Source organism: Lithobates pipiens, unplaced genomic scaffold (genome assembly GCF_037356315.1).
Source record: "Lithobates pipiens isolate NorthernLeopardFrog02 unplaced genomic scaffold, aLitPip1_a1.2 Scaffold_23, whole genome shotgun sequence".
Taxonomy (NCBI): Eukaryota; Metazoa; Chordata; class Amphibia; order Anura; family Ranidae; genus Lithobates; species Lithobates pipiens.
In genome coordinates, this window is record NW_027507785.1 from 260798785 (window position 1) to 260814607 (window position 15823).

The 15823-nt window shown below is 44.7% G+C and overlaps 1 protein-coding gene and 1 pseudogene across 1 annotated transcript in view; both read left to right on the forward strand.

Moving 5' to 3' along the window:
* Positions 1-15823, forward strand: part of KIAA1614 (KIAA1614 ortholog) — a 137721-nt gene that overhangs the window by 1072 nt on the left and 120826 nt on the right. The window lies entirely within an intron of this gene.
* Positions 1539-1654, forward strand: LOC143928783 (5S ribosomal RNA; annotated as a pseudogene).

The window sequence follows — 15823 nt, forward strand, 5'->3', positions numbered from 1 at the left end:
GTGCATGACTTTTTCTGTCCATTTATTGTTGGAAATGTTTTTTTGTATCTGAGAGGATCACCCAGATGAGCATTATTTTCCCTCCTAAAAAGTTTTCACACTTTATCCTATGGTGGAGGAAATTCACTAAGTAGGGTATAACAGAAATGAACACTGTTATATCCTCTGTGAATAAGAGTTTGACTTGTCCGGCAGACAATGCTCAAATGCTTAGAGATCAAATGGATAAAAAGTTGGAATTCCTATTAAAAAAAATAAAAAAAACCTTTTTCTCTGGCAAATTGAGTGTCTCAGCCTACGCTGACAGTAATTGCTTAATTGTTGAGAGACCAGTTTAAACAGGTGTTCAAGGTTATCCTGCTCAGCAGGCCCAGGATCTGGGAGCTTTATGTTTGCAATAGTTGCTTTGAGACATTCTATCCTTCAGGCCTTGTGCCCTTCACTAAACAGCATGCAGAAGCTCCTGGCTAGTCTTCCTTTTGCGGTAAAACCGCTATTTGGGGATGTTTTGGATAATACAGCCAAAGAAATTCTAGTGGAAAAAGTACCCCTTTTGCCATTTAAGAAGAGGAGTAAATGTATTTTTGTTTTTAAAGCTCCTTCTGTGCCAGGGGCCATCTGAAGGATCTGGCAGGAAGAGCGTCAAGATGAATGGGGGACTTCCTCAATCGCTCTAAGGTACAAACTGGAGTTCCAAGAGTTCCCGTCTCCTCGTTTTCTCAGATCAAACTTTTCTAAGGATCCAGAGAAAAAATCTTTCCCCAAGCATTGGACCATCTTTTTGCAAAAAGTGATCATGGTGGCCCCCATGTAAGAGCAGAGGTTGGGGTTTGGGTAAATCCAAATGGACATTCTGGATCTCAAAAATCTAAATTCAATTCCTGAATATAACCACTCTTTTTTTTTTTTTTCCACATGGAGTCAATCCAATCAGTTATCTCCATCCTACAAGTAGGAGAAATTCTGGCGTCAATCAAAGTCAAAGATGCATACCTCCATATGCATATTTCCTTGCTCACTAGTAATATCTACTTTTCAAGGTGGAAAATCTTCATTTTCAGTGTGTAGCTCTGCTTTCCAGTCTAGCTACTGCACCTTGAGTGTTTACAAAGGTTCTGGCCCCCTCTGCTAGCCAGATTAAGGGCCCAAGGATTAAGAATTATGGTTTACCTGGACGATCTGTTTTTGATAGTCTAGTCCAGTCGTTGGCCTGCTTAGACCAAAGTATGGTCACCACATTCAACTACCTGGAATATCTAGGTCGATTTCTCAGCCTAGGAGAATTCTTCTTTAAAACCATGAAAAGGGCTAAGATACTTGGGTGTGATCATAGCTATACCCAGAAAAGGGTATTCTTGCCCCAGGCAAAGATCAGCGCCATAAAGGAACTGATTTAGGTGAGGTTGTTGGGAAAGATAGTGGCTTCATTCGAGGCCGTTTCTTATGCTCCGTTTCATTCGAGACTGCTGCAGAACATTATCTCATCAGCTTGGAACAAAGGGTTCACACTCTAGATTCCCAATGTGTTGGACTCCAAAGCCTACAGCCATATCACCCTGAGAACGCCCGATCTCATCTGATCTTGGAGGTTAAGCAGGGTCGGGCCTGGTTGGCACCTGGATGGACCACCTGGAAATACCAGGTACTGTAGGCTGGGTTCGCCGAAGCCTTAGTTTATGGTTACTATACAAAAATCTGCAAAGGGGAAAATCCTTCCTTCAGTTACCATGGAAGTGGCCCAGATCAGAAATGACCTTGCCCATTATTATTCTAGAAATTCAGGCAGAGCACTTGGTTCGGAGGGCCTGAATGTTCAGTTTATGGTATTGTCCTGCCAGGATTCAATCCGACTATGCCACAGCAATGGCCTAAATTAATCACCAAGGAGGCATAAGAAGTTGTGCGGCCCAGAGAAAGGTGAATCGTATCCTATCTTGGACAGAAAACAATGTATTTTGCCTATCTGCGTTCTTCATTCTAGGAATAGAAAATTGGCAGGCAAATTAGTTGAGTCGCCAGCAGTTGTTCCCGTGAAAATGGTTCCTTCACCGCGATATCTTCCTGTCAATATGTCAAACATGGGGTATCCCAGACATAGATCTGTTTACGTCCAGGTTCAACAAAGAAATTGACAACTTTGTGTCAAAAACAAAGGATCCCCTAGCGTGCAGAACAGATGCCTTGCTATTCCCGTGTAATTGGTTCTCACGGATTTATGCATTCCCTCCTATTCTGTCTGCGTCCGCGACTTCTTCGCAGGATCAAGCAGGAAGGGAAGTCGTTGATTCTTGTGGCCTCCAGCAGGGCCCAGGAAATCTTGGTATGCAGGGATCCTAAAGATGACAGTAGGGGACCCATAGACCCTTCCCCCACGGCCCACGGCCAGACCTTCTTTCACAAGGTCAGGTATTCCATCCTACTTTACAAAAGCTAAATTTCATGGTTTGGCTATTGAGACCCACATGCTGAAGAAATGTGGGCTGTCAGGTTCAGTGGTTTCTACCTTGATTAATGCAAGGGAGCCGGCCTCCATAATTATATATATTCTAGAGTCTGGGAAGCATATGTCTCCTGGTGTGAAACCAGGGGTTGCACCCCAGGAAATAGGTCAAAGGTAGAATCCTTGACTTTCTGCGGTTGGGGTGATTAATAAAGTTTGCCTTGAGTGCTTTCTAAGGACAGGTCTCAGCCTTATCAGTATTAATTCAATGGCCACTTGCTTCACTTTCTTTGGTTCATAACTTTATTCAGGTGGTAACACGGCTTTATCCCCGGTTAGGTCACCCCTGAACCCTTGGGACTTGATTTCATTTTTGGTTACAAAACCGCCTTTTTTTTGACCGATACAACATATTTCCTTGGTCCTTTTTTGACAAGGGCTATTTTTTCAACCATATCTGCTGCAAGAATGGTATCAGAATTTGGCTGCTTTTTCTTGTAAAGAGCCATATTATTGTTCACAAGGATAAGGTAGTATGGCGTCCTCATCCTAACTTTTTACTGAAGATAGTATCAGGTTTTTATCTAAACCAGGATATTATTCGATCTTTATTTTTTCCAGAACCCTGTTCTCTTGATATGGTGAGCAGTCTATTTAAAGATGGCTGCTCAGATTCGGAAAATGGATGTTTTGTTCGTATTGCCTGAAGGTCCTAAAAGAGGACAGGTAGCATGGAAATCTACTATTCTAAATGGACTCGACAAGTAATCGTTCTAGCTTATGGTTTAAAGAGGTAGTTTCTACCCTCTCAAATCGAAACCCACTCCTCTAGGGCTGGTAGTGCTTCATGGACAGTGCATCCCCAGGCCTCCATGGCTAAAATCTGCAAGGCTGCAACTTGGTCTTCAATCCATACATTTACCAGATTCTATCAGGTGGATGTAAAAAGACATGAGGATGTCGCCTTTGGGTGCAGTGTACTGCAGGCAGGGCCTCTGTGTCCTATGATGTACTTCAAAAGAAAAGGATTTTATAGGTAAGCTGTTATAAAAATTCTATTTTTTTTGCCCACTGTATATAACAGGACAGTCCCCGAGCCTTGAGAGGTGGAGATCTTGTAATTTATAGTTAACTAAGATAAGTATAAATTGCAGGAAAGCGGGAACAACATAAATTTTACAAAATGTTAACTTTTTTTTTTTTTTTATCACTTTAAATGTTGGTTACTATAATGTTTGACGGAAATGTTGTTTGGAAAAGTCTCGTCTGATTGAGACACGTAGACAGGTCTCTACACTTAGGTTCATCTTCAATATGACCACATATCCCCTTCATGCTGATGACTGTTACATGTAAAAATGAATTCTAACTGGTAAAATAGCATGGTTCCAATAAACCAATAAGTATATAATGGTTGTTCCACAATACCAGATTTCACCTCCATGTAGAAATGCAATATTTAATTGTGGACTACTTTCTAAAGAAAACCTGGGAATTGCTGATTTAAGTAGGGTAAGTCCTGTCACGGACCATGGGCCATTTAGCAACCTGTGTCTCCCGACTGTCTGTAATCATTACAGTGAGGGAAAAAAGTATTTGAACCCCTGCTGATTTTGTGCGTTTGCCCACTGACAAAGAAATGATCAGTCTAATTTTAATGTCAGGTTTATTTTAGCAGAGAGAGACAGAATAACCACAAAAAAAAAAATCTGAAAAACGCATTTCAAAAAAGTTATTTGTTGATTTGCCATTTAAGTGAAATTTTGACCCCTTCACAAAACATAACTAAGTACTTGGTGGCAAAACCCTGTTGGCAATCACAGAGGTCAGATGTTTTTTGTAGTTGTCCACCAGGTTTACACACATCTCAGGAGGGATTTTGTCCCACTCCTTCTTTGCAGATACTCTTCAAGTCATTAGGGTTTTGAGGCTGATGTTTGTTAACATGAATTTTCAGCTCCCTCCACATATTTTCTATTGGATTAAGGTCTGGAGACTGGCATTACATTACATTACATTACATTACATTACACACTCAGAAGACGACGAGAAACCGCCTTTGGTGCAATAATGTATGGGTGGTCGGGCATTCTTCAAGCAACTCCTGGCAGTACAAAACCTCTCCCCAGTATACATAGTGGTGTGTGCGCACAGGGTGCGCACCTGTCCAAGGCATGCTGCGTGCTTTTCTAGTCCATCTGCTCAATTTCAGGAACGGAGATGTGATCCTGGCGGAGGCCTGCAAAACATCCTGACTTGGAATATGAAAAAGCAGCGATTCACCTATACCCTGATTTTTCTGCTGACCTACAAAAGAATCGGCGCTCGCTCACGGATGTGTGCAGACACCTGCGTGAGAAAGGCCCGACCTACAACATGCTGTACACTAGCCATCTGAAGGTCATCCACAGTGGCTCTAAGTTTTTTGAATTTCCAGCGGATGCGGTGGACTGGTTAGATTCCATTGCCTAGGAATGTGGTTCATCGTCTGGCGGGCCTGGCCACATGTCTGTAAATGCAGACAGACACGTTCCAAGATGGTACCGGGAGTGGTTGTGACTGTTATCCTTTAACATGCTGTTTCTCCTATTGACAAAATTTCCCTTAGCAGGTTGATCGTTCTGAATGGACTGAGAATGCTTATCCGGTCACCACAGGAGCTAAGGTACTGTTTTAGGTCGCTATCCCCTACCGATACGCCTCCAAGACCCCTTTTTCTTTGAGTGGATGAACTCTTGGAACAGTCCGCTCGTTTTTCTAACATTTTTGGGACTTAAGTTTCTCCGGAAGTTTTTCTACTTTGATAGGTTTGTTCTCCCGGAACAAACAGGGAGTTGGGACTATAGACTATTTGTTTTTTCAATTTTTTTATTTTTATGCTTCTGTTTTTTTGGATTTCTTTTTTCTCCTTTTCGAGTTTTACCCAGAAGGATTATGCAGATAGAGATTTTGTTTGCCTTGCACATTCTGTACTGATTTTATGCCACTGTCTGGGGGCATGTGGTCCTCTACATCCAGGTGCCCCCGCCTCCCCTCCAATTTTACCTATCCTGTACATGCCGTATAGACCACTACTATATGAATGATCTGAAAATTCTCTCATGGAAAGTTTGTTGGTTTGAATTCAAAGTTTAAAAGATTGATGGTCCTTCAGTACCTTAAATCCCAAAACCCTCATGTAGTCCTTTTGCAAGAGACCCACCTGACGGGTGGTAAAACACTCTCCCTAAACAGAAACTGGATGCAGAGAACTATGCACAATACATACTCCACATATGCTAAGGGGGTTGCTATATTAACTCACAAAAAGCTGGCTTGCTCCATTGAACATGTGGTTACAGATCTCCAGGGGCGCTATATGATTGTAATACTTGAGATTGAATCCCAGTTATTGGCTTTAGTGAACATTTATGTCCCACCCCCTTTCAAGAGTGAGGTGCTGTATACTATGTTTTAAAAGGACGTAATCTTTGGCCCATTGAAACTACTTGTGGCTTGCGACTTTAACAACATTCTGAACTACACCCTGAATACCTCTAATCCAACCCGGGTGCAGAACCTCAACCTAACACACTGGGCAGACTCAGCGGTGCTGGAGGAGCTTTGGCGTTGGAAACACCCTGGCGAGAGGGGTTTCTCCTATCTTTCCCATGTCGGTGCCTCCTCCTCCCAGATCGATATGGCCTTTGTCAACCCAGTTATTACCTTTTGTATCCCTTGAACGTCCGTTTTAGATTAACAAGTAGCTCCCTCTGATTCCTCCTGTATTGAATTGTATTGCAACTGTACTGTCTGTCCTCATGTTGTAAAGCGCTGCACAAATTGTTGGTGCTATATCAGTACTGTATGCTGCTGCTAGTCCTTATCTTCTGGTCCCTCACCCTACCCCTACAGTGGTAACCTTACAGTGCTGAGGGGGTTAATAGAGCAAAGGGACCTGTCATATGTACTCATCAAGAGTGCTGACTATGCCCGCCTACCTCCTCCATTCATGGAAGCAATACTAACTATATCTTCTATGAATGATAATTGAGCTTTCCATGAAGGATGGGTGGATGAATGAAAGGTCTGCTTCCTGCACTGTATATATAGTCTACACTGAATGCACTGTGTGTGTGTGTGTGTGATTGGCAAAAGGCACCCTGCCTTTGGCAATCGTGGAGCTCTCAGCAGATCGCGCTGTGATTGGCCAAAGCATGCAGGTCAGGTGCATGCTTTGGCCAATCAGCAGCAGTCAATGCACTGCGATCTCGCAGTGCATTAGGGGGCACTCAAATTTGCCACGAACGCCCCATATGTTCCTTTGTTCTGTGCACAAACGAACACCCAATCTTCGAGTCGACCTTACGTTCAACTTTAACATCGGGACCATCCCTAGTGGTGAGGTTAAAGTGGTTCTATAGTCAATTTCTTTTCCAAACCTAAAAAATGTGTTATACTTACCTGCACTGTGCATTGATATCGCACAGAGCCATTTCATACCCCATCATCTGGGGTCCCCTGCCAGCACTCTCCACTCCTCTTCTGCGAGTTCCACCCAACAAGCTTGGTGCTATGTGGGCACTTGTGCAGGCTTGCTTCTGAGCTGGGCTGTGTGCATTCATAGACCTGCTTCCTCATAAGATTCGATTGACAGCCAATGACTCCCACTGCTGTCTCTATCATGTGAAGAGGGGGAGAGTGCCGATGCAGATGGACGCTAGAGGCCAAAAAGTGCTTTACTGTTGTTTTGGAGGCGCTTTTTGGCCGCTAGCGGTGTTCTGGTTGGGACCCCCATGAGTCCAGTCGCGGGTCCCGCGGACTCTATCACCGCGGGCATACCTGCGATCGTCTCACAGGGCGGCTGAACGGAGAGATGCCATTGTAAACAGCATCTCTCCGTTCTGCCTAGCAACTAGTGACGCTGATCTCTGCTCCATGTGATTGGAGCAGAGATCAGTGTTCACTAAATGAAAGCCCAGCCCCCAACAGTTAGTAACACACCCCTAGGAACACTTAACCCCTACACTGCCGCCCACTGGTTAACCCCTTCACTGCTAGTGTAATTTACACAGGAATCACTGCATTTATATAGCAGTGATTGCTGTATAAATGACAATGGTCCCAAAAATGTCCGATGTGTCCACCATAATGTCGCAGTCACAATAAAAATTGCTGATCGCCGCCATTACTAGTAAAAAAAATAAAATAATTATTAATAAAAATGCCACAAACTATCCCCTATTTTGTAAATGCTATAACTTTTGCGCAAACCAATCAATAATCGCTAATTTTTTTTTCCAAAAATATGTAGAATACGTATCGGCCTAAACTGAGGGAAAAAAATTGTTTTTTTTAATATATTTTTGGGGGATATTTATTGTAAAAAATGTTTTTTTTTTTCAAAATTGTCGCTCTATCTTTGTTTATAGCGCAAAAAATAAAAACTGCAGGGGCGATCCAGTACCACCAAAAGAAAGCTCTATTTGTGGGAAAAAAAAGGACGTCAATTTTGTTTGGGAGCCACGTCACATGGCCGCGCAATTGTCAGTTAAAGCGACAGTGCCGAATCGCAAAAAGTGGTCTGGTCTTTGGCCAGCAAAATGGTCCGGGGCTGAAGTGGTTAATGCAAGGAAAGCGTAAAGCTAAAAATGTCTTGACTATAGAACCCCTTTAATCATAGTCCAGTGAGGAGGCAGTAAATGGGGAGGTAATACCAAAAGCTGCATTCACCAACATGTAGCGTTGCCCTTTTAAAAAAAAAAAAAAAAAATCACTATAGCCTAAACTTGGCCAAATAGTGTAGTACAGTGGGTATAGAAAATAATCACCCCCTTTATAATCAAATTTTGTTGCTCTTCAGCCTGAAATGAAGACTGGTACAGTCCTTGTTTTATCCAGCTGTAGTGATGGGCTCAGTCGTGTTCATGATCGTAGTCGCAACCTACCTGAACAATACTGCCAGAAAGCCGACACTGCCAATCATAGGCAGTTAGGCATTTCCCAGTTCGCAGCTGTGCAGTGTCGGCTTCCCGGCAGGATTGCTCGGGTGGGTTAGGCCTATGATCCCAAACACGCCTGAGAACATCACTATCCAGCTGTATTTACTCAGTTCAACTTATACCACCAGCATGCCAGAAAAAATAAATCAAAACTAAATCACTGAGTTGGAAAAAGGATCACCCCCTCCTAAAAATGACTTGTAAACACAATCAGGTGTAGCTAACCATCATCTTCTCAATGACACACAAAAAGCCATTTGACTTTGTTTTGGATCAGAACAAAAGTCAGATATTATTATATCTACCCCTGATCAGATTGAATGTAAAGCATGCACGTTGTGAAGTAACATGCTCACGCGCCGTTCAGCGTAAAATACTTTCTGTTTTAATTAGTTCCTGTTCTCAACTTATATATTAATAGCCGGATATTTTAGGCAGGCTTATGCAAACTACAAAATAACCACAAAAACGTATACAATATGATACGATATGATAAACGTAAACGTATATCCTCCGGGAACTTTTTTGGGCTGTACATGGAGAAGAGTAGTGACTAACTCACCACCCCCCTAGATACAGTTTGGGGGGAAAGGACGACCAGGTGCTGTCTGTCCCGACAGCCTTGCGGCGTGTCATCCTGGGGGAAGAGTGTCTGCAATGGGGTGTAACACGTAATCACCATCAAGTCTTATGTAATCTTCATCGCCTGGTATCTCTTGGTTCATGAACGTGGGAGTAGATTGGTCAACATCTTTTTCTGCACACTTCTTAAAGCAGGGAAGAACACAGCAGACCATGACAGCTAGGGTCACTAAAATTATCAGAATGGCTATTCCAATCTGTGTTAAAATTCCCTGCCATTCCCCTTGATCCAGGTGAAGTACTGATCTCAGGGTTTGGAGAGCCCTGAATTCTTCTTTAATTTTTTGGACAGATTCTCAAGTTTTTGGATGGCTAGAGTCACTTTACCATTTGGGCATGTGTTATCTGAGATATAAGTGCAACATGTACTTGTTTCAGGTAACATCTTACACACCCCCCTTTTCAGCTAGGATCATATCTAAGGCCATGCAGTTTTGGAAGGTCATATGTGAAGCGACTTCTAGTTGTTAGGCTAAACCTCGGAGTGCATCTCTGGTGTAATTTAACAAACCTTTGTTGATTTGTAGTAGATATAATTTATCCAGTCTACATTCTTGTTTACAGTGATGATGGGGATCATAGACTCAAATCCTGCTGCTACTTGGTCTCTTGCTTTGAACTCATCTGGGACCCCTATAGTGTCTACGTATACATGAGGGTCAAAACTCCCTGCTGGGTCGCTCCTGCGTCTCCGCTTTGGCCAGTGCACATTCTCCTGTCCACTGCACTGTCAACCTGCTTCTAATCTTCATGTCTCCGCATGATCCAGTACACATCTCCCAAAGACTGGACTTGATTTTGCACCAGATCTGCAGGCGCCTCACTATAAGATCCACAGTAACCCTTGGTGAAATTCCCAAGGGGTCTCCCCACTCGATACCGTCCATAGAATGTGTAATTGCCAGGATATATGGTGATACCCTATCCTAGTTTGGGGGTCTTGGGGACTATGGGATATTCCTTCTTCCAATGTTCACACAGGGAGTGGTTGTGAGGAATATGTTCAGGGGAACTGTTCCTAAATGTGGTCTAAATGTTTCCCTGCACTGTACCTCATCCACTCTAGCCACAAGTTGATATCTGTGATCTGGGTTTCTGCAGCCATAGTATCCTCAAAGGTAGGGTCTGCTATGGCCACCATGTCCTTTAATGTCTGGGCCTCGGGGTTTGAGCTAGATGTGGATTGGGGAACTCTCCACTCTGGTTTGTTGAACATATCTCTGTTGTTGGAAAGGTTTTCTAAAACTGGGTTACACATTCCCCCACCATAGGCCCAGAACATAGGTCCCCGCTGTCTCCTGAGCTAGGATTCTATGGTCAGCCTGAACTCTTTGGTATAATACGGATATGTGTGCTTGTTCATTGTCATTCTATCTAAGAGTGACTTGCCGTTTTTGTCTTTTCTATTTTGGGCGTTTTCAGGTTTGTACCCCCAGTGTTCAAACCCACTGCTCCCCAGGAATCACAGTTGTTATCCCAATAGGAATCAGTAACACATACATACACAGTCATGGGTCTTATTGTTTCATCCCAGGTCTGGATCATGTACATAGTACCAGGAATTATCTGCTCATAAGAGGATATAAAAGTGGCAACATGTGTATTGGATGAGTTATATTAACATTGTGTTATACCATCTTTTTGTTCGATGGCTAGCTCTTGTGCCTGAGCAATGATTACAGTGAAAGGGATCTACAGAATCATTTGGTCCCCTCGGCCTCTTCCTCATGTACATGGACTTTCTTGTAGTGGGAGGCGTGTATCTACATGTTTTTTTCCCAGCCACCTTGACTGATGTGGCAGTTAGGAGAACCAGGAAAGGACCATCCTATCTGGGTTCAAGAGTATGTTTTCCCAATCACCGGGGACCAGCTTGTGTGTTCCTGTATCTAGCTCAGGATCTGGAATGGAATAAAACACTTGGATTAATACAGGTTTATTCTCGAGATAAAGCAGTCACATAATCAGTCAATACATCAGATTGGAGCTGTAATTTCTGTGGGAAGTATCAACCCAGTCTGGGGGCTGAACCAAACAATATCTCATAGGGTGACAGACAATGGTTTCCCTTTGAAGTGTACCTAACACTGAATAAGGCAATGGGTAGGCTACCTGGCCAACTCATTCCCATTTCCTGAGACATTTTTAGCATTCTAGAGTTTATTGTGCCATACAACCTCTCCACCTTCCCACTGCTCTGAGAATGATATGGGGTGTGGAAAGCTAGTGTGACCCCTAAAGCTGCCCATATTTCCTTTGTCACTGAGGCCGTGAAAGCCGGCCTCTGATCGCTTTCTATGAGCTCTGGTACACCATATCTGTACACTATTTTTGTTAGAAGTCATTTAGCTGTGGTCTTTGCTGTCATGTTGGTGACTGGATAGACCTAGACTGATGGGAGGCACCGTGGGCCCACTGTACCTCTGCAGGAAACATTGATTGTGGCAGACACGGTCTCTTGTTTAATTCCATGATTCCTTCAACTTTTGTGGCTCCTTTTTTTGATCCACACTTCTTTCTCTTCTTTTTTAGCTGCCTCCTGTTGCTCCTTGAGGTGAGTCCTGTCCGCAGGAGGGTTTTGTAGAATCATGGTGGTTTGCCCAGTCTTTTCAGGGTTATCTATCGGATCATCCAGGATGGGCGCATTCACTCTGCTGGCCATTTCCCACGTTCCATTTGCAGTGTGTTTCGCAGCAGTATCTGCTAGGTGATTGCCCCGTGCTTCTTGAGATACCAATTTTCCGTGTGCCTTCACCTTAAATATAGCCACTTGTGAAGGGAGGAGTAAGGCATTCATTAAGTCCTTGATGGCTGTACTGTGTTTCACAGGTGTTTCTCTGGCTTTCCTTCTGTCAATTTACATGCCATAGTTAGGGCCTGGAGTTCTGCTTCCTGGGCAGACATGGAGGAAGGTAATGCTGAAGCCTGAAGAACTGTATCGTCGGTAGTGACTGCATCCACAAAAATTGTCGTCAGGATTCTCAAGGGCTGTTTCACTGACTGTCGGCAGGTGTGATGTTTTCATCTTCATCACTTCAATGCAGTCTTGAATGGTGAGGTGAGGGGCATTCTCCAAAGAGGTCCCCCCCCTCAAGAAGAGGAAGCAGAGTGGATAGGTTAAGGATATTGCATCGGAGGATGGTGATGTTCACACGGAGAAGTAAGGCACATTGGAGTCTGAGGTGTCTCTGTGAAGACAGGTGTTTAGGTTGTACTTGGTTTAGTGTGGCCGTTATGTCATGAGGGGCAAGGAGGATTAGAGGGTGGCCCAGCACAAGGTCAGCAGTCTTGTCCAAAAGGGCTTGGGCTGCGAAGATGGCTCTGAGGCAGGAGGGTCCCCCCCAGGCCATTAAGTCCAGTTGATAGGAGTGATACCCAATGGGTCTGAGCCTGTTGCCATGGGCCTGAGCAAACACTCCTGTGGCATGCCCTTGTCTCTTTGAGACAAACAGTTTGAAAGTCTTTTCATAGTCCGGGAGGCCCAATTCAGGGGCTGTGAACAGAATCTCCTTCAGAACTTCAAAATTGTCCACAGCTTCTAGGGAAAGTGAGAAGGGATTGTATTTCAGGGCATCATAGAGAGGTTGCTCCTGGGATCAAAGAACGGCAGTAGGAGATTAATCCTAGAAAGGCGTGAAGGGGCTTTTGACCTTGAGGCAAAGGAATGGCCTTGATTGCAGCAACTCTTTCTTCAGTGAGTTGTCGGGTGCCTTGGGAGATGCTGTGGCCTAGGAAAATCACCTTCTCTCTGCACCACTGGGTCTTTTGCTTCGAGGCCTTGCATCCCTGCTCAGCCAAGTAGTAGAGGAGGATTTCAGAGAAGATTGAGGTGTCACCACATTGGAGGGTATCTGCACAAAGCAGGAGGTCATCTACATACTGAGTACAATGTCTGGGGGGCCATTGCCTTGGCAAATTGGGAGGGGGAGTTATGGACACCTTGTGGCATAACAGTCCAGGTGTAGCGGGCAGGTGACCTGAATCCTAGCGGAGAAGGTCCATGTGATCTGGAGAAGGGCAGGGGGGTAGGCGAGGTTGGGGCAGATATGATGTGTTAGAGGCCATTATGAAGCTACCTTTTTACTACTCTGTGCAGATTATAGGCCCTTTGCTACTACTAACAACGTCTCAAGATCCATTGCTCTATACTCTGGGCGTGATAGGATCAGACCCTTTCGAATTGATTCTTTAAGACCTGAGACAAATGCGGCAGCTAGCATGTGTCTGTGCCTCCTTGTTCAATACACTAAAATCCAAATCCGTAAATATTTGTGTTCTTCTGTTGTGATATTTCTCAACAGATTCGCCTTTTTCTGGTGTGACCTCTTGTACACATATTGGCTTCAGGCGTTTTGGAGTGGAGATGTGAACCATCTTCATAAAGAATAATTTTTTCTTTTTTTTTTTCCAAGCTACAAAACGCTCAGATGTGAATGGGGCCTAAATCACCAAACACTTGTGTGGTTCTAGTGCATAGAATTATTAGCAACCTTTAGAGCCGGTTCACACAGGGGCGACTCAGATCTGACTTCAGGTCGCCCCTAGTCGCCTCACGTCGGACAACATTTAAAAATCAATGTAAGTGAATGAGAGCCGTCTTAATGCACGCTACTAAAGTCGCTCCGACTTCAGAAGAGGTTCCTGTACTACTTCAATCCGACTTGTAGGTGACTGGTACCCATTGATTTCAATGGAGGTTGCCTCCAAGTCGGATCTCCGTCTATACGGAGGCGACTCTGACAGAATTATCAGCTCTCAAGAGGGAACTCCACGCCAAATTTATGAAAAAAATTTGGCGTGGGTTCCCCCTCCGAGAGCATACCAGGCCCTTAGGTCTGGTATGGATTCTAAGGGGAACCCCCTATGCCGAAAAAGCGGCGTGGGGTCCCCCCCAGATCCATACCAGACCCTTATCCGAGCACGCTACCCTGCCGGCCAGGAAAGGGGGTGGGGGCGAGCGAGCGCCCCCTCCTGAGCCGTACCAGGCCGCGTGCCCTCAACATGGGGGGTGCCTTAGGACTTAGTGACAGAAGACTGGGCCACCGCTAGTAAAAGAGCTGGAAGAAGAAGCGGTGGCCCGGCAAGAAGAACCGAAGAGGGGGACAAGACCCCCGAAGTCGGAAGAAGAGGGCGGTGACGAAGAAGAAAGCCGGGCTCCTCCGCTGGTAAAAGAGCTAGCAGAAGATAGCGGAGGAGTCCAGCGAGAAGACCCCCGAAGACGGAAGACCCCCGGAGCTGTGCAATAAACTATTTTAACCCTGTGTTGTTTTTTTTAACATCTTTTTTCACAGGTGAATGGGTAGGGGTACATTGTTCACATAGGGTGGGGGGCCGGTATCCGGGGGCCCCCTTATTAAAGGGGGCTCCCGAATTCCGATAAGCCCCCTACCCGCAAACCCCGACAACCAACGGCCAGGGTTGTCGGGAAGAGGCCCTTGTCCTCATCAACATGGGGACAAGGTGCTTTGGGGTGGGGGGCCTCGCGGCCCCCCTTCCCTAAGGCACCCCCCATGTTGAGGGCACGTGGCCTGGTACGGCTCGGGGGGGGCACTCGCTCGTCCCCACCCCCTTTCCTGGCTGGCCGGGTAGCGTGCTCGGATAAGGGTCTGGTATGGATCTTGGGGGGGATCCCACTCCTCTTTTTCGGCGTAGGGGGTTCCCCTTAGAATCCATTCCAGACCTAAGGGCCTGGTATGCTCTCGGAGGAGGAACCCACGCCAATTTTTTTTCATAAATTTGGCGTGGAGTTCCCCCTTCAGAGCTCATTCTCTGATTGACCACGGCAAAAGTCGCCTGGCCCAGGGCAACTTAAAGTTGTGTTGTAAGTCGCCCCAGGTCGTGTCTAAGTCGTGTTCAAGTTGCCTCACAAAGTCGTCCTGGAAGTCGTGTCGCCCTTGTGTGACCCGGCTCTAAATCTCTTCCTCTTTTTTACTAAGAACAATTCATCTGGCATAACGCCCAGAATATATATAACTTCCTCATTATTTATAATACTTTTAAAACTTGTATCTGGTTAAAAATCAACATTTTAAAATCCCCAATTATTGTTTATACAGCTTCGCAATTAAAATAATTTGCACAAATATAGCACATTTGCTGTTAATAGCAAAGAAGCACTTTTAACTTGAATAATGCAAGGATAGGCAACTACAATAAAAACAGTCCTTAAAGTCAGACTCTGGCTGAAATAATCAAGACACCCTATACATAAATTGAAATGCTACATTGATTGTAATATGTCCCGGGGGACATAGCACTGCGGGGGAGGTGTCACATAGAACAGAGGAGCCGTAGACGAAGGGCAGTGTCTATTTCCTGGGGACCAGATGCTGTTATAGGGTGGTGGCTGACTACTTAGCTTCCTCTTTTCTGGCTTTCTATACACACATACAATATGACCATTTTGATTATTTTGATTAATTTCATGTTCTGTAAACCCTTCTTCATTGATATCTTTTGCAACTTTAAACCAAGCGTCTGCTGCTTGCAGCAGCCCATGATCTGACAACAGACCTTTTTTACATTTCAAAATATTACCCCATTCATCTACCTGTAGCCTTCCACCCAAATGCAGATCAACCAATTTCTTTCCTTTTTTTTTTTTTTACAGCACCCTCTCCTTCCCGTTCTAATGCCAAGTCACAAGCCAAACTGCCCTCTTTGGGCCTCACTAACTTTTGCCCCATCGTTAGCTATTGAAGAGTTTGTGTCCGGGCTCAGGATTTGTATGGCGGTTTTATGAAGCTGTGTTGGACTCAAG